Below are 25,410 nucleotides of genomic sequence, written 5' to 3'. Positions count from 1 at the left end.
GTAGAAGGGAGGGGGAGCCGCGGACGGGACCCGAAGGTACTGCGAGTGGGGAGGGGCGGGTAATGCTTCTCCTCCTGGAAGTCCTCCCTTTAGCAGTGGCTCTCCCAGAGACTCGCACAGCAGCCAGTCACTGTTGTTAGCGCCGGTGTCCCAACGCACTGCATTACAGGGAAGAAGATGCACTCAAACTACAGCTCCCAGCAGCCCTTAGCGCCGGAATGGTTCGGCGCTCGGCGCTAAGGGCTGCTGGGAGCTGTAGTTTAGTTAGTGCGTCTACTTCCCTGTAATGTGGCGCGTTGGGACACCAGCGCTAACAATACTGACTGGCTGGCAGAACTGACTGACTCACTGAATAATTGTAAAAGGTGAGAGTGCTCTGCAGTGTCAATGACACTGCACACCCACTGCACTGCACTTTCACCTTTTACATTGATTCAGCGTCCAGACAGTACCCTCCGCAATATCACCCACTATCCGTTACATTAGCCGTCTCGGGCCTCTCAGGCCGGCAGCCCAGGTGCTGTGTCGTGGAGTCAGTGCCTCTGGGGATCTGGGCGCGGAGACACTTCTGTGACACCACGTGCAGAGGAGGCACCGGTGCTCAGAGTATGCGGCGCAGGGATTGCTGTGAAAGCCTTCCGCTGCGCCGCTTTCATACACATCTATGCTGGACGCCGCAGCAGCTTTTGTTCCACCTGCGCCACGTCTAGGGAGTGGGGATCGCTGATGCTGGAGGGGGCAGGTGGACTGGCAGCAGGACATAGGACGCTGCAATAAGAGCATTTATATTTTTTGCCTATCTACAGTGCAGAGACTTGCTGCAGATGCAGTGGCATACCCTCCAGCTGTACCTTTTTTTTTTTAATGGAATGTACCGACTTTTGGCTCTCCAAACTTCTATTGAAAGTATAGGAAAAGGAGCGTGACCATACCACTTTACCCGTGGCCACGCCCCCTTTTCGAATTTGTACTGATTTGTGTGTGTAATTTGTTGGAGGGTATGTTGCTGCAGATGCAGTAGGACTATTTTGGGGTGTGGACCTGGATCTGCAGCTCCATCAGCCCCATTGTTAATCCTGCTCTGGGAACACAGCAGCCAAAGGGCAGAACCTCCCATTGGCTGTAACCTGTGTAGGAGGGCATTACTCACCCAATCAGCTGTGGACTGGGTGTGATAGACCTGCTGCTAACCCAATGAGAGCTCCTAGCCACGCCCAGCGTTATACACAGTCACAGTGTCACAGATCTGGGCTATTATATAAGAGGAGATGTTTGCAAGAGATCTGACTTCCTGTGCCTGTTCCTGTAAACTTCCATTTGTGCCAAGTAAGGTTCTCCTGCAAATCTTCTGATTTTCCTCCATTCAGATGTTTCTGGACTAGTCTCCTTGTGAACCAGTGCATTTCCCAAGTTAAAGAAACTTTCTCATTCATCAGGTTATCAGTCTGTGGTTTGTTCTGGATTCTATGTTTGCCATTCAACATATCATCCTGCTATTATTTCTGGCCTCTGTTTCGGTCATTACCATTGCAAATTTTCCAGTAATCTGTATGACGAGTTTATCTGCACTCCCCTGCCATTATTACACCTCTAATAAACATTGAGCCTAATTCAAGGTTGATTGCAAAATAACATTTTCCCCTAATGGGCAAAACCATGTGCACTGCAGGTGGGGCAGATATAACATTTCCAGAGAGAGTTAGATTTGGGTGGGTTATTTTGTTTCTGTGCAGCGTAAATACTGCTTGCTTTATTTGTACACTTCAATTTAGATTTCAGTTTGAACACCCCCAACCCAAATCTAACTCTCTTTGCACAAGTTATATCTGCCCCCCCCTGCAGTGCACATGTTTTTTCCCACTAGAGGAAAATTTTATTTTTGCAATCAATCTTTAATTAGGCCCTCTGTTAGTATTCATTACTACATTCTGTGACTTGTGGTTCTGCTGCACTCCAGGGGTTCGTAACACTGTTAGACAGTCTGCTCATGATGGTAAATTACAGTTAGGCATTCTGTTTAGGATTCTACATTTATCTGATAGACATTCTGCTCGTAATTTTTTTTTAATCTATTCAAGACAACATGTAAAAGTTACCCAACGTCAGACGTGGATTGCCAAATAGTGGTAGATCTAGATAGCTTTTCCCTGTGATTTTGAGTATGTACAATAACAGCGCAATGTAAGAGCCAGCAGTGAGACCACACATGATAAACAAAACGCTAAGTAGTCAGAGCTTTAATGGGCCTGGCTGTCTGTAGGTGGGATCTATCTTGGCACTTAATTACATCATGCGCACAATAGCCACTGGTGTCTTAAATTATTATTTTCTATCTAAGGAAACAGTCTCTATGGTTCTTCAGATGCTGATCAGAATATCTGATAAGTGAGGTTCAATGTTACCAGAAGCTATTCCCATTAAATAGTGTCTATTTTATGAAAATCTTATACATAAAGGATAAAACATTGGCTAAACTCCCAATTGTGGGCTGAAAAAAACTCAAGTTTTCTTTTCAAAGCAAAAAATAATAATTCTGCAGCGGGGTACGCTGGTATTCCACAGGGAATAACATCATGGTGTAGAGTTGGATCTTGATCTGAGGCACCAACAGGCTAAAGCTTTGACTGTTCCCAGGATGCACTGCACAGCCTCCTCTATAGCTCCGCCTTCAGGCACTGGAGCTCAGTTTGTAAGTTGGTGCCTTCAGTGCAGGCAGCTAACAAGTGGGGGGCTGTGCTAGGCAGCCCTATTAAGAGCTTTTTAAGAAGAAAGATGACTTCAAGGGCCGCAGTACAAGCACTAGATGCTGTGTATGTCATGCTGACATTCTGTGCTGCGGCTCCATCACCTCCCCCAGCATACTCCGACACCCTAGTTGCCGGGTACTTCAAGCGGGGGCGCTCCGGTCATCAGGCACACATCACCGCTGTTGCTCTCCTTGATCGCATGGCTGCACTTCAGGAAGGAGGGTCCCCCCCAAGTCGCAGTCCCAGGAGACGGACCGCGACGCTGGCATGGACACTGTGGCCGTGCAGGGACCCCACTGTATCCACCAGGGCAGGGAGCACAGGTCGGATTTACAAAAAATCCATTTATTATAGGCTCCATAGTACCCGGTGGTGAAGTCCAGCAGAGGGGATAAGGCACTGACCTGTAGCCCCTCCCCTAGCTCCAGACACCATCTACTGCAGGTGTTCCCGCGCTGGAGCTGCATCTCTCTCTCTCTCCCTCACTCCCTGGCAGCATTTGGGCACAGAGCTGCGCTGATCCTGGGAGTGCTGGGCACTGTCTCTCTGTAAAGCCGCCTGTCTCATCAGCACTGTGCATTTACTGGACACCTAAGTATTCTACATGTCGTTTAGACAGCTTTAGTTAAAAACAAGTGTACTGCTACATGAATATGTAGTACAAGTATTCTGTGATATACATACAGTGTTTACTGTGCATTGTTATATCTCTATACGTACATTTCTATAAGTAGTATTACTAGTCCAGTGCAGTTTTATTTTTTATATGTCATAATTTCTGTATTGTACCTCTGACTGTGTGTGCCTATAGCTGCTGTTTGGATACTATTCTGTGTATCACACGTATTGCTATCACTATATTCTGTGCCCTGGGGTTCTAAGTGCGTCAGGATCTCATATACCATATAGTGTTGCACAGGATATACGGTTTTGTATTTTTCACTGTGTGTTTCAGTCACCTCATACCACTTAAATCCTCTTTTTGTGCTCTGCAATTGCAGTTGTATGTCTTAGGGTTTTTTTGTCAGGTATTGTGTTTGTCTGGCTATATTGTACTGATACGCTCTAAGACTACATTCCCAATAATGTCTGCTACACAGGGTAGGAAAACAGCAGATGCTCCTGCATCAGGCAGTGCTGGCGCCACGGATTTACCTGAGGAAATGATTTCTGCTGGGAGGTTCAGGTAATGGGTATTCTGCACCCCCTAGTCAGCCCGCAGCACCCGTGGCAGGTCCACAGAGGGCTGCATTTTCAAATATGCCTACTACACTTGTAACAAGACTTACGCCCCCTGTGGAAACTCCTGTGCCATTACAGCCACATATTGTCCCTGTAGTTAAACCACCATGGGCGGATACTCTGTCAACCCAGTTACAGCAATTAGATCAATCCTTGGTTAAACAAAAACCTAACCCTCGCCCTCCTGGGATCAAAGGGTCATCTACGCGGGCTATTCCTTCCTCACAATCCACTAATATTTCGGATGATTCTTCCGATTCGTATGGGGAATATACAGATTCATCAGATGCTTATACCGCTGCTTCTGATGACGATTCTACAACACAGGTTTATGTTCCTAACCTAGTGGAGGCTATCAAGCCGATTCTTCCGATTGATGATGAGTTGACGCTCCTGATACGTCTAAGAAACCTGATAAGTTCAAACGTCAGACGGTTACTAAATTAGTCTTACCACATTCTGACCATTTAATTGACATATGTCAGGAATCCTTGTCTTCTCCAGGAAATAAATTTTCCCCGTCTAAAAAGATGCTAGCTCATTAACCTATCTCTGCGGAGTTGAGTTACAAGTGGGAAACTCCGCCACCAGTGAACTCACATGTAGCCTGTCTTGTGGTGTCATCTACTCTGCCTGTCACCACAGTCACCTCTTTGAAGGAACCGACGGATAAGCATGTGAAGGGTTACTTTAAGTCTATTTACACTCTTACAGGTGCTATACATAGACCCACTATGGCAGCCTCTTGGGTTGCAAAAGCCATTGAAGCATGAGTTCAAGCAAATGAGGTACCTCTGAATTTTTCTGACACTGCCAGACAATATATGTCCTATATTACCACAGCCTCACACGATATTCAGGACACGGCCTCTGATGTAGGCGTTATGGCGGCCAAGGCATCTACTACGTCTATCCTGGCTCGCCGGATTCTGTGGTTACGGTCCTGGTCAGTGGACCTGGACTCTAAAAAGACCTTGGAGATACTTCCTTTTAAAAGGGAGATATACTATTTGGAGATGATCTGAACAAGATTGTGACCGACTTGTTCGCTGTATTAGTTTGAGAATCTTTGGGATGAGCGGAAGTGGAGGGAATACATACACTGACTGGAACCCCCACGGAGTTACCAGGGCTTCCACTGCAACTGCTTGAGGGTATCGTGACCTGGAACAGTACCTCTGAAGCTTCTTGTTGAGGCGAGAGGCCATCATGTCTATATGAGGTACGCCCCATCGGCTTGTTACCTCTGTGAATACCTCCGGATGGAAGGCCCATTCTCCTGGATGGAGATAGTGTCTGCTGAGGAAGTCCACTTACCAGTTGTCCACTCCCGGAATGAAGATCGCCGACAGCGTCACCGCGCGTCTTTCCGCCCAGAGGAAGATTCTTGTTACCTCTGACATCGCAGCTTTGCTCTTCGGTCCGCCCTGCCTGTTTATGTAGGACACAGCTGTGACGTTGTCCGACTGAACTTGAATGGCCTGATCTTGCAGAAGATATGCCACTTGTAGAAGGCCGTTGTAAATGGCCCTCAGTTCCAGAACGTTTATTGGAAGGAGAGATTCCTGAATGGACCATTTTCCTTGGAAGCTTTCCCCTTTGGTGATTGCTCCCCAATCTCTGAGACTGCATCCGTGGTTAGAAGAATCTAATTCTGAATCCTGAACCTGCGGCCCTCTAGTAGGTGAGAAGTTTGGAGCTACCAGATGAGTGACATTCTGGCTTTCGGCTGGTGCATGTGAAGATATGAACCCGACCAGTTGTCCAGGAGATCCAGCTGGAAGAACAGTGCATGGAATCTTCTGTACTGGAGAGCCTCGTAGGAGACTACCACCTTTCCCAGAAGGCGAATGCACTGATGAACAGATACCCGGACCAGCCTTAAGACATCCCGGACCATTGATTGGATCAGCAACGCTTTCTCCATTGGTAGAAACACCCTCTGCACTTCCGTGTCGTATCATCCCCAGGAAGGGCAGTCTCCTTGCCGGACAGCAGATAAGAACCCCTTGGCCCATCTAGTCTGCCCCCCTTTTTTTTATCCTTTAGGCAATCTCAACCCTGTTTGAACCTTAATTATTTGTAAGGATATTCATATGCCTATCCCAAGCATGTTTAAATTGCTCTACAGTCTTAGTCTCTACCACCTCTGATGGGAGGCTATTCCACTACCCTTTCTGTGAAGTAATTTTTCCTTAAATTTCTCCTGAAACTCCCCCGCCCCCCCCCCCCCCCCCCCACCTCCAGTCTCAGTGTATGTCCTCGAGTTCTAATACTTCTCTTCCTTTGAAGAATGTTTCCCTCCTGAACTTTGTTAATACCCTTGATATATTTGAAAGTTTCTATCATGTCTCCCCTTTCCCTTCTCTCCTCCATACTATACATGTTAAGATCTTTTAGCCTTTCCGGGTAAGTTTTGTGATGTAGGCCATGAACCATTTTAGTAGACCTTCTTTGTACACTCTCTAATGTATTTATATATTTCTGGAGATATGGTCTCCAGAACTGGACACAGTATTCCAGATGGGGCATTCGGGATCCACCCATGAGCCTGGAGTAGTTAAATTGAGAGAGCAATACTCTGCAACAGCCTCTCCCTGGAAGACGCCTTTATCAGTAGATCGTCCAGATATGGAATTATGTTCACTCCCTGTTTGCTGCGGAGGAGCATCATCTCTGCCATGACCTTGGTAAACACCCTCGGTGCAGTGGAGAGGCCAAATGGCAATGTCTGGAACTGATAGGGACAGTCCTGTAGTGCAAACGTTAGATAGGCCTGGTGAGGCGGCCAGACTGGAATGTGAAAGTACGCATCCTTGATATCCAGGGATAACAGGAATTCCCCCTCCTCCAGAACTGAAACCACCGCTCTCAGAGACTCCACCTTGAACTTGAATACTTTCAAGAATGGGTTCAAGGACTTTAGGTTCAATATTGGCCTTACTGAACCGTCCGGTTTCGGTACCACAAACAGGTTTGAATAATAACCCCTGTTTCTTAGATGAGGTGGAACTGGAACAATGACATCTGTTTGTACCAATTTGTGAATGGCATCCTGTAGGATAGAACTTTCTGTCAGTGAAGCTGGTAAGCCTGATTTGAAGAATCTGTGAGGCGGGAGTTCCTGAAACTCCAGTCTGTACCCTTGGGTAACAATATCTTTCACCCAGGGGTCTAGCCATGATGACACCCAGACGTGACTGAAATCTTTTAGTTTCGCTCCCACCTGAACGATCCTCAGGCTGGGAGGTCCACCGTGATGCTGAAGACTTGGAGGAAACAGAACCTGGTTTCTGTTCCTGGGAACTTTTCCCCAACCTCCTCTAAAGAAGGTTGTGGGGTCCTTGGATTTTTTACATTTTGCGGTCCGAAAGGACTGCAGTGTAGACGTAGGATAAGATTTCCGAGCTGATGCAGCTGCGGAGGGAAGAAAGGTAGACTTACCCGCAGTTGCCGTGGATATCCACGCATCCAGTGCTTCCCCAAACAGGGCCTGACCTGTGAAGGGTAGATTCTCCACGCTCTTATTGGTTTCCGCATCCGCAGGAAACCTGCCGAATCCTGCATGTGACGTAAAAACAAGTCAATGTCACTCCTTTGTATCCAATTCCTCTAGTAATGTGCCTGACCACTTTACTATGGCTTTAGAAATTCACGTACAAGCAATAGTGGGCCTTAAGGCCACGCCTGTAGCAGTGTATAGTGATTTGAGCGTAGTCTCAATCTTGCGGTCAGCCGGTTCCTTTAAGGCTGTTGAACCGGGGACAGGCAAAACCACCTTTTTTGACAACCTAGATACAGAAGCGTCTACTATAGGTGGATTTTCCCACTTTTTCCTGTCCCCTTCCGGGAAAGGAAAAGCAATGAGAATTCTTTTAGGAATTTGGAATTTTTTCTCTGGGTTTTCCCAGGATTTCTCAAACAAAGGCCCCAGGCTGGGCGTCCCCCTGCATGTCAGTGTGCCCGATCGTCGCCCTGCAAACTTTTGCAGGGCTACGATCAGGTCTGAATTAGGCCCAATGTTCCCCAATGGATTCAGAGAAAAAGATTTAATACAAATACAAAAATACTGCTTTTTTTATTATTCCATGGGAGACACTGGACTGTAGAGATATCCCAAATATGCCCCTTTGGCTGGGTATGCTTACAGAGTTGCCATGCACAACATCTTACACCCAAAACTGGCATCATTAGCTGCAAACACAATTGACTTGTAAAATTTTGTAAAGATCTGCACCGCAGACCACGTGGATGCCCAACCGTATAGTGTGCCAAAACTACCTATGAGGTGCCCACCAATCTGGTAAAATGTTTGCTTTGTAAGCGACAGGTTTTCCCATCCCAATATAAGACTGATGAAGAGCGATCCACCTGGCTATAGTTTGTTTTGATGCATGCCACCCTATTTTGTAAGCGTTGCGGACGACCAAAGAGAGCAAAAAACTCCAATGACCTTTTGACATACTGTAGATCATTAAAGCTCTAACTGTATCCATTAAGTGAAGATATTTCCTTTTTTCAAATATGAATTGGGATATAATGCGAGAGCCACAAAATCTTGAGCTAAGTGAAACTCAGAAAATTGCCTTAGGTTGAAAACATGGTTTTGGTCCTGATGAAACATCTGATAGGGAGATTTGTAAAACAGCTCTGATACCATTTGGCTTGGTGGAGATGGGGAAAAATAAAATAAATAAATAAATAAATAAATAAATAATGTTCACAGTGAAAAAATAGGATTTTAATACCTACCGGTAAATCCTTTTCTCTTTGTCCGTAGAGGATGCTGGGGTAACCATAAGAACCGTGGGGAATAGACAGGATCCGCAGGAGACATGGGCACTTTAAGACTTTGAATGGGTGTGAACTGGCTCCTCCCTCTATGCCCCTCCTCCAGACTCCAGTTATAGGAACTGTGCCCAGGGAGACTGACATTTCGAGGAAAGGAATTATTGTTAAACTAAGGTGAGATACATACCAGCTCACACCTCAAACACGCCGTATAACATGGCATTCAACAGAACTCCAGCCAACGGACTGAACAATGTCAGCAACAGGCTGACTATAATGTAACACAAACTGTGTAGAACCAGAACTAATAACTGCAGATACAGTACGCACTGGGACGGGCGCCCAGCATCCTCTACGGACTAAGAGAAGAGGATTTACCGGTAGGTATTAAAAATAGGATTTTGGTACTTACCAGGTAAATCCTTTTCTTTGAATCCATAGGGGGCACTGGAGTACTCTTGGGATATGGACGGCTTTAGCAGAACAGGCACTGAATATTTAAATTTAGTAACTCTCCTCCCCTCCATACTCCCAGAATACGTATTTTTTACTTAGCCGAACAGGAGCGATAGAGCGGATGAACAATGGAGAATTACATATAACATTATAACATAATGGACAACAATAAAGTTGACACATAACGTAACTGACAACTAAAATATTTGACATAACCGATAGAACTTGAAACTTTGAACAAATCGGTGAGAATGTGTTACCATAAGATCCACTGAATTTCCCACAAACCAGGTAAAACTGCTCTGGGTGGGCGTCCAGTGCCCCCTATGGATTAAAAGAAAAGGATTTACCTGGTAAGTACCAAAATCCTATTTTCTTTTTCATCCACTAGGGGTCACTGGAGTACTCTTGGGACGTACCAAAGCTTCCCCCGTGGGCGGGAGAGCTGTTTGGCACCTGTAACACTAGGCGGCCAAAGCTAGATGCTGATGCCGCAAACGTATCAAACTTATAAAAGCGCACAAACGTGTGCACTGATGACCATGTAGCCGCACGGCAAAGCTGCGTCGTAGAAACCCCACGACCAGCTGCCCATGAAGTTCCCACAGAACGTGCGGAATGAGCAGTTACTGATTTAGGCGGCTGCAGCCTAGCATGAAGGTAAGCCTGACGTATGGTCAGTTTAATCCATCTGGATAAGGTCTGCTTGGAAGCTGGCCAACCCATCTTGGCAGCATCATAGAGAACAATGTATCCGTCTTACGAACTAGAGACGTTCGGGCTACATAAACGCGTAGTGCACGTACCACATCCAAAGTTCCAGAATCTTCTGTTAACACAGGAACTACTATTGGTTGATTGAGGTGAAAAGATGACACTACCTTTGGCAAGAAAGCGGGATTCGTCCGAAGTTCCGCTCTGTCATCATGAACCACCAAATACGGTGGCTTGCATGACAAGGCACCCAAATTTGAAACACGCCTTGCCGAAGCTAAGGCTAGGCGAAAAATTATTTTCCGTGAGAAACTTAACATCCACTTGTTGTAAGAGTTCAAAATATGAAGACTGTAAAAAATCTAAAACCAGATTCAAGTCCATGGCGCTGTAGGTGGTATAAATGGAGGCTGTACTCTGAGGACACCTTGCAGGAAGGTGTGTACAGACGGCAAAAGAGCCAAACGTCTTCTGAAAGTAAATTGACAAGGCAGAAACCTGCACCTTTAGTGTAGACAAACGTAGCCCTCCACCCAAGCCCGTCTGCAGAAATAACAAAAGACGGGATAACTTGAAAGATGATGTCGGAAACTTCCGAGCTTCACACCAACCTATATAAACATGCCAAATTCTGTGATAATGAGCTGCCGTAACCGGCTTCCTAGCTCGTAACATGGTTGGTATAACCGATTCTGGAAAGCCCTCTCTTCTTAAGAGGGCGGTCTCAGCAGCCACCCCGTCAAACGCAGCCGCGCTAAATCGGGGTAAAGGAACGGACCCTGTTGTAACAGGTCCGGACGAAGCAGGAGCGGCCAAGGATCGTCTGCGAGCAGCCCGCGGAGATCCGAGAACCAGGCTCTCCGAGGCCAATGAGGCGCCACTAGTATGACTGTGGCGGACTCTCGTTTGATCCGTTTTAGCAACAGAGGGAGCAGCGGAAACGGTGGAAACAGATCCACGAGGCTGTGCGGCCACGCGATTGTGAGAGCATCCACCGCTATTGCCTTTGGATCTCGCCTTCTGGACACATACTGGGGCGTTTGGTGATTGTGGCGAGATGCCATCAGGTCCACTTGAGGGTAACCCCACCTCTGGACCAACATGTGAAACACTTCTGGATTTAATGCCCATTCTCCTGGGATGAAAATCCCGACGGCTGAGATAATCCGCCTCCCAGTTGTCCACTCCCGGAATGAACACTGCCGACAATATCACTTGGTGATGCTCGGGCCAATTGAGGATTCGAGCTACTTCCCGCATGGCCATGCGGCTTCTCGTTCCTCCTTGTTTGTTGATGTACGCGACTGCCGTCGCATTGTCTGACTGCACCTGGACCGTCTGAGACCGGAACATCTGCTCAGCTTGTCGTAGCGCATTGTAAATTGCCCGGAGTCCCAGGACTTTTATAGACAGCAATCTTTCGTGATCCGCCCAGAGACCCTGGAGGTGACAATTTTGAACCACAGCTCCCCAACCTCTGAGACTCGCGTCCGTCGTTAGAATTATCCGATTCCAGATGCCAAACCGTTTCCCTGCGGTTAGATTGTGTACTTTGAGCCACCAGAGTAGAGATACTCTGGCCCGTGGAAACAAACTCACAATCTGATGAATCTGCAGATGCGAGCCCGGCCACTGTGCGAATAGGACGTGAGTGAAATCTTCCGAACTGAAGCGCTTCGAAAGCCGCCACCATTTTTCCTAACATTCGAACGCACAAATGTACCGAGACTGTGCGTGGCTCGAGCACTAATTGTACCAGATGACGAATACTCTGTACTTTCTGTTCTGGTAGGTAAATTCTTTGATCCACCGTATCGAGAATCATTCCTAGGAATTGAAGTCGTTGAGACGGAATCAGATGTGATTTCTTGAAGTTGACAATCCAAGCGTGCTGAACTAGCACATGGTATGTTAGCAACGCATGTTGGAGGAGCATCTGTTGAGACGGAGCTTTGATGAGTAGATCGTCCAAGTACAGAACTATTATCACTCCCAGGGATCTGAGATGAGCTATCATCACAGACATCACTTTGGTGAAGACCCAAGGTGCTGACGAGAGGCCAAACGGTAGAGCCTGAAACTGGTAATGGTTTTGCTGTACCGCAAATTGCAAGAACCTCTGATGAGGGGGCCAAATTGGTATGTGTAAGTACGCATCCTTGAGATCCAGCGCAATCATGAATTCCTGTGGCTCTAAACCTGCAATTACTGACCGCAGGGATTCCATCTTGAATCTGTAGTAAGTGACGTACTGATTGAGACCCTTTAAGTTCAATATTGGTCTGACAGAGCCATCCGGCTTTGGTACTACAAACAGACTGGAATGATAACCCTGACCTTGTTGGTGAACAGGGACCGGAATCAAAACTGCTGAATGGCAATTTGCAGAACCGCCTTCTTGTCTTCCGACACAGGCAATCCTGTCTTGAAAAACCGCAGTGGTGGGAGACAGTCGAACTCTATTTTGTAACCTTTTAACACTAAATTGCGGATCCACCCATCTGTGGATGTCTGGAACCACGCCAAATGAAACGTCTGAAGGCGTGCTCCCACAACTCGAGATCCGAGATGGGCTGGGAGCCCGTCATGCCACTGGCTTGTCGGTGACCTTAGCATCCTGACGACTGGTGGTGGTTTGTTGAAAACCACGTCCTCGACCTCGTCTACCAGGTGTGGTTGTTCCTCTACCATGGCCTCGAAAGGGCTGAGGTCTAAAGGATTTGAACGCTGGTCCAGAGTATTTCCGTCTAGGTACCGTTGGAGGCAATGGTAGGAAAACAGACTTCCCACCCGTGGCCTCAGAAATCCATTTGTCCAATTCAGGACCAAACAACTTCTCACCACCGTAAGGTAACGCTTCTATTCCTCTCTTGACCTCTGCCTCCGCCTGCCAAGAACGCAGCCAGAGTGCTCGTCGAGCCGTAACTAGTGACGATGGAATGCGTGAACTGAGCTGACATACGTCAGTAGAAGCTATACAAAGATAATCCGCAGCTTCACAGATTTGATCAGCAATAAGTATAAGGTGATCGTCCTGCAGGGCGGACCTGAGTTCTGTTATCCATACAACTAGCGCCTTAGTTACCCAAATGCCAACCAAACCAGGTCTAAGCAACACTCCTGCTGCTGTATACATGGACCTTAGCATAGCTTCTAGTTTACGCTCTGAAGGGTCTTTCAGCGTAGTAGCAGTTGGTACTGGAATGGTTATTTTTTTTGTAAGTTTAGACACAGACGAATCCACCATTGGCGGATTCTCCCATGTAGATGTCATAGACTCCGGAAACGGGTAACTAGACTTAAATCGGGGAGGTATAGAAAACAGTTTATTCGGATTCTTCCGTGTTTCTATTAACATCTTATTAAGAGATTCCGAAAAAGGAAAACACACTGGAGATCTCTGTCGTTTAGTAAATACTACCTCATCATTTGTCAGAGGTTCTTCAGTCTCTGGAAACTTCAGAGATTGACGCACCGCCCTGATGAGATTATCAATGCCTGGGCTGTCAATATCCTCACTATCTGACAGCTGGTCCAATTCGCCTTCCTTATGCTCATCTTGGCCCGTGAGGTCTGGCATAGAATCGTCAGAAAACAACATAGCAGAAACTGGTAAATCATAAGACAAATGAAAATTATCCTTTCTACCTGAAGTGGACTTGGACCTTTGCAAAGGCTGAGACCCCTCTGGTATCTCTGGCGGTCTCACCCACGACTCAGATCTTGCCGCTTCCCGCTCTTGTCAAGCAGCAGCCAATTCTGGATTGCAACCCAGCCATTACATCTGCTAGTATTGCCCATTGAGGGTCTGGGGATGAAACCGGAGTAGAAACCGGAGCAGAAATTGTATTTGTAGCGGAATTTACAAAACATACTGTGCATGTGATAGATCCATCAGGCAACACACTCTTACAGACATTGCAGTGAAACTGCTTTTTTGTTTTTGCTGATGCCTTACTCATTATGTACACAGACAATACAATATACAAAGAAAGACAACTTGCACGACTCAGTAAAATTGTTACTAAGGTGTGTGTGAATATATATATGGCCGAAGTGCAGTGCATGTGGCCAGACTGTATGAAACCTGATACAAAATTCCCACCAACACCCCTGCGCCATCCGCCATGGCCCTTATTGTAACAGATCCTCTCGTAGAGGAAGAGGCCAGGGATCTTCTATGATTAATTCCTGAAGATCCGGATACCAAGCCCTCCTTGGCCAGTCTGGAACAATGAGGATCGCCCGAACCTTTGTTCTTCTTAAGATCCTTAGCACTTTTGGAATGAGCGAAAGCGGAGGGAATACATATACCGTCTGAAACACCCATGGTGTCACTAGGGCTTCCACTGCTATTGCTTGAGGATCCCTCGACCTGGAACAATATTTCTGAAGCTTCTTGTTGAGACGAGACGCCATCATGTCTACTTGAGGAATTCCCCAAAGACCTATCATTTCTGTGAAGACCTTTTGATGAAGTCCCCACTCTCCTGGATGGAGATCGTGTCTGCTGAGGAAGTCTGCTTCCAAGTTGTCCACTCCCGGATGAAGACCGCTGACAGAGCGCTTGTATGTCTTTCCGTCCAGTGGAGAACCCTCGTGGGCTCTGTCATTGCCGCTCTGCTTTATGTTCCGCCTTGGCGGTTTATGTACGCTACTGCTGTTATATTGTCCGACTGGATCAGTACGGGCAGATTGCAAAGCAGATGTTCCGCTTGAAGAAGGCCGTTGTAAATGGCGCTTAACTCCAGAACGTTTATGTGTAGACAAGTTTCCAGGCTTGACCATCTTCCCTGGAAGTTTTCCCCCTGTGTGACTGCCCCCCAGCCCCGGAGACTCGCATCCGTGGTTACTAGGATCCAGTCCTGGATCCCGAACCTGCGCCCCTCTAGGAGGAGAGAGCTGTGCAGCCACCACAGGAGTGAGATTCTGGTCTTGGAAGACAGAATTATTTTCCGGTGCATGTGCAGGTGGGATCCGGACCACTTGTCCAACAGGTCCCACTGAAACACCCTGGCATGGAAACTGCCAAACTGAATGGCATCGTAGGCCGCCACCAGCTTCCCCAGTAAACGAGTGCATTGATGGACTGACACTCTTGCTGGTTTCAGAATTTGTCTGACCAGGTTCTGAATTTCCAGAGCCTTTTCCACTGGAAGAAACACTCTAATTCTGTGTCCAGAATCATTCCCAAAAACAACAGTCGCGTCGTCGGAATCAACTGTAATTTTGGCAAGTTTAGGAGCCAACCGTGTTGTTGCAGAACTGTCATAGCGAGTGAAATGTTCTGCACCAGTTGGTCCCTGGATCTCGCCTTTATCAGGAGATCGTCCAAGTACGGGATAATTGGGACTCCTTGTTTGCAAAGGAACCATCATTTCCGACATCACTTTGGTGAAAATCCTTGGAGCCGTGGACAGACCAAACGGCAACGTCTGAAATTGGTAATGACAATCCTGAATTGCAAACTTCAGGTAAGCCTGATGCGGAGGATAAATGGGAACATGTAAGTAGGCATCTTTTATGTCCACCGACACCATAAAATCCCCTTCCTCCAGACTGGAGATCACTGGTCGGAGAGACTCCATCTTGAATTTGAATCTTCTTAGGTAGAAATTGAGGGATTTTAGGTTCAGGATTGGTCTGACCGAGCCGTCCGGCTTCGGGACCACGAACAGGCTCGAATAAAAGCCTTCTCCCTGTTGTGACGAGGGAACCTTGATAATGACCTGATTTTGACACAACTTTTGTATTGCGCCGCATACTACACCTCCCTGTCTGGAAGAGAAGCTGGTAAGGCAGATTTGAAAAATCGTCGAGGGGGAACGTCTTTAAACTCCACTTTGTACCCTTGGGACACTATTTCTAAAACCCATGGGTCCAGGTCCGAACGAACCCAGAACTGACTGAAGAGTTTGAGACGTGCCCCCACCGGTGCGGACTCCCGCAGAGGAGCCCCAGCGTCATGCAGTGGATTTGGCAGAAGCCGGGGAGGACTTCTGCTCCTGGGAACTTGCCGAGGCCGGTGATCTTTTACCCCTTCCCCTTCCTCTAGTAGCAAGGAAGGAAGAACCTCGGCCCTTCCTGTATTTATTGGGCCGAAAGGACTGCATCTGATAGTGATGTGATTTCTTTTGTTGTGAAGGAACGTAAGGCAAAAACCATGACTTACCCGCGGTAGCTGTAGATACCAAATCAGTGAGACCTTCACCAAACAAGACACCACATTTATATGGCAGAGATTCCATATTTTTCCCGGAGTCAGCATCAGCATTCCATTGATGGATCCACAATGCTCGCCTAGCTGAGACTGCCATGGCATTGGCTTCTGATCCCAAAAGGCCAATATCTCTCGCCGTTTCCTTTAGGTAGGCCGCTGCGTCCCTGATATGACCCATTGTCAAAATGACGCTATCCCTATCTAGGGTATCTATCTCAGATGACAAGTTATCTGCCCACTTTTTGATAGCACTACTCACCCACGCAGATGCTATGGCTGGTCTGAGCAGCGTACCCGTGGTGGCATAAATGGATTTTAATGTATTTTCCTGCTTGCGATCCGCAGGGTCCTTAAGGGCTGCCGTATCAGGAGACAGGAGAGCCACCTTTTTAGACAAGCGGGATAGGGCCTTGTCCACAATGGGGGGTGACTCCCACTTTTCCCTATCCCCATAGGGAAACGGATACGCCACCTGAATCCTCTTGGGAATCTGAAACATTTTATCTGGGTTTTCCCAAACCTTTTCAAAAAGAGAAAGTGTTCAGCTCATAAGAGGGAGGAAACGTTACCACAGGTTTCTTTTCTTTATACATACAAACCCTTGTATCAGGAACAGCAGGGTCCTCAGAAATATGTAATACGTCTTTTACCGCCACAATCATGTACTGAATACGCTTTGCTAATTTAGGATCCAATCTGGAATCACTAAAGTCGACACTGGAGTCAGTGTCTGTGTCGGTATCTGTGTCTGCCAACTGGGAAAACGGACGTTTTTGTGACCCCGAAGGAGTCTGTACCTGTAATAATACATCCTCCACAGATTTCTTCATGCCTGGTTCTGAGAATCAGACTTATCTAATCTCTTATTAATACGAGCCACATTAGCATTCAAGACATTTACCCAATCAGGAGTCGGCGGGGCCGACAGGGTCACTCCCACAGCCGTTTGTTTCCCTAATACAGCCTCCTCCTGGGAAGAGCATTCAGCCTCAGACATGCCGACACACGTGTCCCAAACACCCACAGACACACAGGCATATAAGGGACAGACCCACAGCAAAGCCGGTCAGAGAGACACAGAGCGAGTTTTGCCAGCTCACAACCCAGCGCCTAATCACCGGTTCTGGAACACTAAAGAATGCCCCAGACCTGTAGCGCTTTTATAACAAATATATATTGCACCAATATCCCCCCCCCCCCCCCCCCCGTTTTGCACCCTGATACTTAGTCAGAAGTGTGAGGAAGGACCAGCCTTGTGGAGAGGAAAATGGCGCTGAGCTACGTGAGCTGCGAGGACGAGGCTCCGGCCCCTTAATGGCGCGCTTCAGTCCCGCTTTTTTCAAATATATATAATTATACTGGCGGGGGTTAGGACAGTGCCTAGGCACTTATGTCCCCTCTTGCCAGTCCATTTTAGAGGTTTATCTGCTGCCCAGGGTGCCCCCCCCCCCCCCGCACCCTGCAGTGCGTGTGTGTGGGAGCATGGCGCGCAGCGTGCGATCGCTCTGCGGTACCTCAGAAAGCAGTCACTGAAGTCTTCTGATCTTCTACTCACCTGTCTTCTGACTTCTGGCTCTGTAAGGGGGGTGACGGCCGGCTCTGGAAACGAGCATCTAGGCCAGGCCTGGCCAACCTGTGGCTCTCCAGATGTTGTGAAACTACACATCCCAGCATGCCCTGCCACAGTTTTAGCATTCCCTAATAGCAAAACTGTGGCAAAGCATGATGGGACTTGTAGTTTTACAACAGCTGGAGAGCCACAGGTTGGCCAGGCCTGATCTAGGCGTACTTAGCGATCAAACCCTCAGGAGCTAATGGTGTCCTGTAGCCAGAAGCAGAGCCTTTGAACTCACTGAAAGTAGGTCTAACTTCTCTCCCCTTAGTCCCACGAAGCAGGGAGACTGTTTGCCAGCAGTCTCTCTGAAAATAAAAAACCCTAACAAAAGTATTTTCCCAAGAAACTCTGTAGAGCTCCTCAGTGTGCATCCAGTCTGCCTGGGCACAATTCTAAAACTGGAGTCTGGAGGAGGGGCATAGAGGGAGTAGCCAGTTCACACCGAAAGTCTTAAAGCGCCCATGCCTCCTGCGGATCCCGTCTATACCCCATGGTTCTTATGGTTACCCCAGCATCCTCTAGGACGTATGAGAAACTTAAATTCCTTTATTTAAAATAAGATTTTACTCACCGGTAAATCTATTTCTCGTAGTCCGTAGTGGATGCTGGGACTCCGTAAGGACCATGGGGAATAGCGGCTCCACAGGAGACTGGGCACAACTAAAGAAAGCTTTAGGACTACCTGGTGTGCACTGGCTCCTCCCACTATGACCCTCCTCCAGACCTCAGTTAGGATACTGTGCCCGGAAGAGCTGACACAATAAGGAAGGATTTTGAATCCCGGGTAAGACTCATACCAGCCACACCAATCACACCGTATAACTCGTGATACTATACCCAGTTAACAGTATGAAATATAACTGAGCCTCTCAACAGATGGCTCAACAATAACCCTTTAGTTAGGCAATAACTATAAACAAGTATTGCAGACAATCCGCACTTGGGATGGGCGCCCAGCATCCACTACGGACTACGAGAAATAGATTTACCGGTGAGTAAAATCTTATTTTCTCTGACGTCCTAAGTGGATGCTGGGACTCCGTAAGGACCATGGGGATTATACCAAAGCTCCCAAACGGGCGGGAGAGTGCGGATGACTCTGCAGCACCGAATGAGCAAACTGTAGGTCCTCCTCAGTCAGGGTATCAAACTTGTAGACTCTTGCAAAAGTTTTTGAACCCGACCAAGTAACAGCTCGGCAAAATTGTAAAGCCGAGACCCCTCGGGCAGCCGCCCAAGAAGAGCCCCTTTCCTCGTGGAATGGGCTTTTACAGATTTAGAGTGCGGCAGTCCAGCCGCAGAATGTGCAAGTTGAATCGTGCTACAGATCCAGCGAGCAATAGTCTGCTTAGACGCAGGAGCACCCAGCTTGTTGAGTGCATATAGGATAAATAGCGAGTCAGTTTTCCTGACTCCCGCCGTCCTGGAAACATTTTTCAGGGCCCTGACTACGTCCAGTAACTTGGAATCCTCCAAGTCCCAAGTAGCCGCAGGCACCACCATAGGTTGGTTCACATGAAACACTGATACCACCTTAGGAAGGAATTGGGAACGAGTCCTCAATTCCGCCCTATCCATATAAAAAAATCAGATAAGGGCTTTTGCATGATAAAGCCGCCAATTCTGATACACGCCTGGCCGACGCCAAGGCCAACAGCATGACCACTTTCCACGTGAGGTATTATAGCTCCACGGATTTAAGTGGCTCAACCCAATGCGACTTCAGGAAATCCAACACCACGTTGAGATCCCACGGTGCCACTGGAGGCACAAACGGGGGCTGACTCTGCAGCACTCCCTTAACAAAAGTCTGAACTTCAGGCAGTGAAGCCAGTTCTATTTTGGAAGAAAATCGATAGAGCCGAAATCTGGACCTTAATGGAACCCAATTTTAGGCCCATAGTCACCCCTGACTGTAGGAAGTGCAGAAATCGACCTAGCTGAAATTCCTCCGTTGGGGCCTTCCTGGCATCACAGCACGCAACATATTTCCGCCATATGCGGTGATAATGGTTTGCGCTCACTTCTTTCCTAGCTTTAATTAGCGTAGGGATAACTTCCTCCGGAATGCCCTTTTCCTTCAGGATCCGGCGTTCCAACCGCCATGCCGTCAAACGCAGCCCCCTGGAACAGATAGGCCCCCTGCTGCAGCAGGTCCTGTCTGAGCGGCAGAGGCCATGGGTCCTCTGAGATCATTTCTTGGAGTTCTGGGTACCAAGCTCTTCTTGGCCAATCCGGAACAATGAGTATAGTTCTTACTCCTCTCCTCCTTATTATTATTCTCATTACCCTGGGTATGAGAGGCAGAGAAGGGAACACATACACCGACTGGTACACCCACGGTGTTACCAGAGTGTCCACAGCTATCGCCTGAGGGTCCCTTGACCTGGCGCAATATCTTTTTAGCTTTTTGTTGAGGCGGGACGCCATCATGTCCACCTGTGGCCTTTCCCAACGGTGTACAATCATTTGGAAGACTTCTGGATGAAGTCCCCACTCTCCCGGGTGGAGGTCGTGTCTGCTGAGAGTCTACTTCCCAGTTGTCCACTCTGGGAATGAACACTGCTGACAGTGCTAACACATGATTTCCCGCCCATCGGAGAATCCTTGTGGCTTCTGCCATCGCCATCCTGCTTCTTGTGCCGCCCTGTCGGTTTACATGAGCGACCGCTGTGATGTTGTCTGACTGGATCAGCACCGGCCGGTGTTGAAGCAGGGGTCTAGCCTGACTTAGGGCATTGTACATGGCCCTTAGTTCCAGAATATTTATGTGTAGGGAAGTCTCCTGACTTGTCCATAGTCCTTGGAAGTTTCTTCCCTGTGTGACTGCCCCCCAGCCTCGAAGGCTGGCATCCGTGGTCACCAGGACCCAGTCCTGTATGCCGAATCTGCGGCCCTCTAGAAGATGAGCACTCTGCAGCCACCACAACAGCGACACCCTGGCCCTTGGAGACAGGGTTATCCGCCGATGCATCTGAAGATGCGACCCGGACCACTTGTCCAACAGATCCCACTGGAAGATCCTTGCATGGAACCTGCCGAATGGAATTTCTTCGTAAGAAGCTACCATCTTTCCCAGGGCTCGCGTGCATTGATGCACCGACACCTGTATTTGTATTAGGAGGTCTCTGTCTAGAGACGACAACTCTTTGAACTTCTCCTCCGGGAGAAACCCTTTTTTCTTGTTCTGTGTCCAGAACCATACCCAGGAACAGTAGACGCCTCGTAGGAACCAGCTGCGACTTTGGAATATTCAGAATCCAGCCGTGCTGTTGTAGCACTTCCCGAGATAGTGCTACTCCGACGAACAACTGCTCCCTGGACCTCGCCTTTATAAGGAGATCGTCCAAGTACGGGATAATTATTTCGGCCATTACCTTGGTAAATACCCTCGGTGCCGGGGACAGACCAACGGCAACGTCTGGAATTGGTAATGACAAACCTGTACCACCTGGTGAGGAGGGTAAATAGGGACATGCAGGTAAGCATCCTTGATGTCCAGTGATACCATGAAATTCTCCAGGCTTCCAATAATCGCCCTGAGCGATTCCATTTTGAACTTGAACCTTCGTATATAAGTGTTCAAGGATTTCAATTTTAGAATGGGTCTCACCGAACCGTCTGGTTTCGGTACCACAAACATTTTGGAATAGTAACCCCGGCCTTGTTGAAGGAGGGGTACCTTGATTTCACCTGCTGGAAGAACAGCTTGTGAATTGCCGCCAGTACTACCTCCCTTTCTCCGAGGGCAGCAGGCAAGGCTGATGTGAGGTAACGGAGAGGGGGAGTCGCCTCGAACTCCAGCTTGTATCCCTGTGATACTACTTGCAGAACCTAGGGGATCCACCTGTGGGCAAGCCCACTGGTCCCTGAAGTTCCCGAGACGCGCCCCCACCGCACCTGTCTCCACCTGTGGAGCCCCAGCGTCATGCGGCGGACTCAGAGGAAGCGGGGGAAGATTTTTGATCCTGGGAACTGGCTGTCTGGTGCAGCTTTTTCCTTCTTCCCTTGTCTCTGTGCAGAAAGGAAGCGCCTTTGACCCGCTTGCTTTTCTGAAGCCGAAAGGACTGTACCTGAAAATACGGTGCTTTCTTAGGCTGTGAGGAAACCTGAGGTAAAAATTTTTCTTCCCAGCTGTTGCTGTGGATACGAGGTCCCAGAGACCATCCCCAAACAATTCCTCACCCTTATAAGGCAGAATCTCCATGTGCCTTTTAAAGTCAGCATCACCTGTCCACTGCCGGGTCTCTAATACCCTCCTGGCAAAATGGACATTGCCTTAATTCTGGATGCCAGCCGGCAAATATCCCTCTGTGCATCCCTCATATATAAGACGACGTCTTTAATATGCTCTATGTTAGCAAAATATTATCTCTGTCTAGGGTATTAATATTGACAGGGTATCAGACCACGCTGCAGCAGCACTATTCATGCTGAGGCAATTGCAGGTCTCAGTATAGTACCTGAGTGTGTATATACAGACTTCAGGATAGCCTCCTGCTTTTTATCAGCAGGCTCCTTCAAAGTGGTCGTATCCTAAGACGGCAGTGCCACCTTTTTTGACAAACGTGTGAGCGCCTTATCCACCCTAGGGGATATCTCCCAACTTGACCTATCCTCTGGCGGGAAAGGGTACGCCATCAGTAACTTTTTAGAAATTACCAGTTTCTTATCGGGGGAACCCACGCTTCTTTACACACTTCATTCACTCATCTGATGGGGGAACAAAACACTGGCTGCTTTTTCTCCCCAAACATAAAACCCCTTTTATGTGGTACTTGGGTTCATGTCAGAAATATGTAACACATTTTTCATTGCCGAGATCATGCAACGGATGTTCCTAGTGGATTGTGTATATGTCTCAATCTCGTCGACACTGGAGTCAGACTCCGTGTCGACATCTGTGTCTGCCATCTGAGGTAACGGGCGTTTTTTTAGCCCCTGATGGCCTTTGAGACGCCTGGGCAGGCGTGGGCTGAGAAGCCGGCTGTCCCACAGCTGTTACGTCATCCAGCCTTTTATGTAAGGAGTTGACATTGTCGGTTAATACCTTCCACCTATCCATCCACTCTGATGTCGGCCCCACAGGGGGCGACATCACATTTATCGGCCTCTGCTCCGCCTCCACGTAAGCCTCCTCATCAAACTTGTCGACACAGCCGTACCGACACACCGCATACACACAGGGAATGCTCTGACAGAGGACAGGACCCCACAAAGCCCTTTGGGGAGACAGAGAGAGAGTATGCCAGCACACACCAGAGCGCTATATAACACAGGGATCCCACTATAAATGAGTGTTTTTTCCCTTATAGCTGCTTATATTATTTATATATACTGCGCCTAAATTTAGTGCCCCCCCCTCTCTTTTTTACCCTTATGTAGCTTGACACTGCAGGGGAGAGCCAGGGAGCGTCCCTCCAGCGGAGCTGTGAGGGAAAAATGGCGCCAGTGTGCTGAGGGAGATGGCCCCACCCCTTTTCCGGCGGACTTCTCCCGCTTTTTCTGGAATTCTGGCAGGGGTATTTTTACACCTATATAGCTTTCCTGACTATATATGGTGTAGATTTGCCAGCCAAGGTGTATTATATTGCCCTCAGGGCGCGCCGCCCCCCCCTCCCCCCAGCGCCCTGCACCCATCAGTGACCGGAGTGTGAGGTGTGCATGAGGAGCAATGGCGCACAGCTGCAGTGCTGTGCGCTACCTTGTTGAAGACAGAAGTCTTCTGCCGCCGATTTTCCGGAACACTTCTTGCTTCTGGCTCTGTAAGGGGGCCGGCGGCGCGACTCCGGGACCGAACGATCGAGGTCGGGTCCTGTGTTCGATCCCTCTGGAGCTAATGGTGTCCAGTAGCCTAAGAAGCCAAGCTACCACCAGTTAGGTAGGTTCGCTTCTTCTCCCCTTAGTCCCTCGCTGCAGTGAGTCTGTTGCCAGCAGATTTCACTGTAAAATAAAAAAACTAAAATATACTTTCTTTCTAGGAGCTCAGGAGAGCCCCTAGTGTGCATCCAGCTCAGCCGGGCACAAGATTCTAACTGAGGTCTGGAGGAGGGTCATAGTGGGAGGAGCCAGTGCACACCAGGTAGTCCTAAAGCTTTCTTTAGTTGTGCCCAGTCTCCTGCGGAGCCGCTATTCCCCATGGTCCTTACGGAGTCCCAGCATCCACTTAGGACGTCAGAGAAAGGGGGTTGTTGGAATGCCCTCAATACTAAAGGAGTGATTCAGAGGTGGACACAGCGATAATTTCCCTCTGTGCATGTGTCGCCATGGTTACCACACCGCGGCACAGATCAAAACTGCATGGCTATCCATGCAAGCTCTATGGGCGTTTCTGGGTGGTTAACTGGTGGGGGGTGGGGGTGGTGTTTGTGCCTCGATAATGATATAGTGTGTACACACTGGGTGATATTACAAAAGATATCGCTCAAAAGGGTGAAAATGAGCGATATAGTTTAAAATATTGTGTAGTGTGTACCCAGCTTTAATACCATCTGCTTCAAGAAATTTGGAAGTGCTGTTGACCCCTGTCCTCTTACTCTACCAGCAATGCAAAAGGTCTGAAACCTCTGCATCTTTGCCAAACTTATTGGCTGAAAAGAACTCTTTCAAGCTCAACCCATCCGCTAGCTCATAATCCTATAAAAACTCCGGAGCTTACATGGCAACACCTGAAATAGACTCCAGAGTTTCTTTAAGAATTTGCATCCATCTGCCAAGCCTTGAACCAGAGACCACTCTTGGCTAAATTTCTGGCCCCAATTTCAGTCTCAAAGAAAAGATTTAAGTATGTTTTTGATTTGCTATTTGTACCATCCTTAAAAGCAGCGGCATTCAGAGCAGAAAAGAGGCGGCCCTAGACATTCGCGCCATAGAGGCGCCAAACCTAGTGGAATTTCCATTTAACTTTGTTTTCCTTTGGTTGGGAATTAAAAAACCAACTAACCAACCATACATTCAACTTTGGCCCACTCTGCCAGTGCATTTCTTAAGAATGCAGAAAAAATAATAAAAAAATAAATAAAAATTAAAAGGGGGGGGGGGGGGGGGAAGGGGGTTGTGTGGAATAAAAAAAAATATATTAAAAAAATAGGATTTTAATTACCTACCGGGAAATCCTTTTCTCGTAGTCCATAGAGGATGCTGGGGTCCACATTAGCCCCATGGGTATAGATGGGTCCACCAGGAGCCATTGGCACTTTAAGAGTTTGAGAGTGTGGGCTGGATCCTCCTTCTATGCCCCTCCTGCCAGACTCAATCTAGAAACTGTGCCCGAGGAGACTGACATCTTCGAGAGAAGGATTTTACACAGATAGTGTTGAGATTCACACCAGCTCTCTCTCACACACACGGCAAACCAAGCTAACTAGCTTGAACCATCAGCAACGGCTGAACAAGATAATTTACCAAGTAACAAAAAACAGTACTTAACCTAGAACCAAGCAATACTGAACTAAATAACCACTGCAGGATCACGAAGCGCTGGGTGGGCGCCCAGCATCCTCTGCGGATTACGAGAAAAGGATTTACCAGTAGGTAATTAAAATCCTATTATCTCTTACGTCCTAGAGGATGCTGGGGTCCACATTAGTACCATGAGGATGTACCAAAGCTCCCAGAATGGGAGG

The 25,410-nt window shown here is 48.0% G+C and overlaps 1 protein-coding gene across 1 annotated transcript in view; it reads right to left on the bottom strand.

Annotated features, from left to right (window-relative positions):
* Positions 1–25,410, bottom strand: part of NUDT21 (nudix hydrolase 21) — an 85,458-nt gene that overhangs the window by 1,368 nt on the left and 58,680 nt on the right. The gene's annotated exons all lie outside the window — the stretch shown is intronic.

The sequence above is a fragment of the Pseudophryne corroboree genome, chromosome 11 (genome assembly GCF_028390025.1).
Source record: "Pseudophryne corroboree isolate aPseCor3 chromosome 11, aPseCor3.hap2, whole genome shotgun sequence".
Lineage (NCBI taxonomy): Eukaryota > Metazoa > Chordata > Amphibia > Anura > Myobatrachidae > Pseudophryne > Pseudophryne corroboree.
The sequence above is the reverse complement of the archived record's forward strand: the minus strand, read 5'-3'. Positions and strand labels throughout refer to the sequence as shown.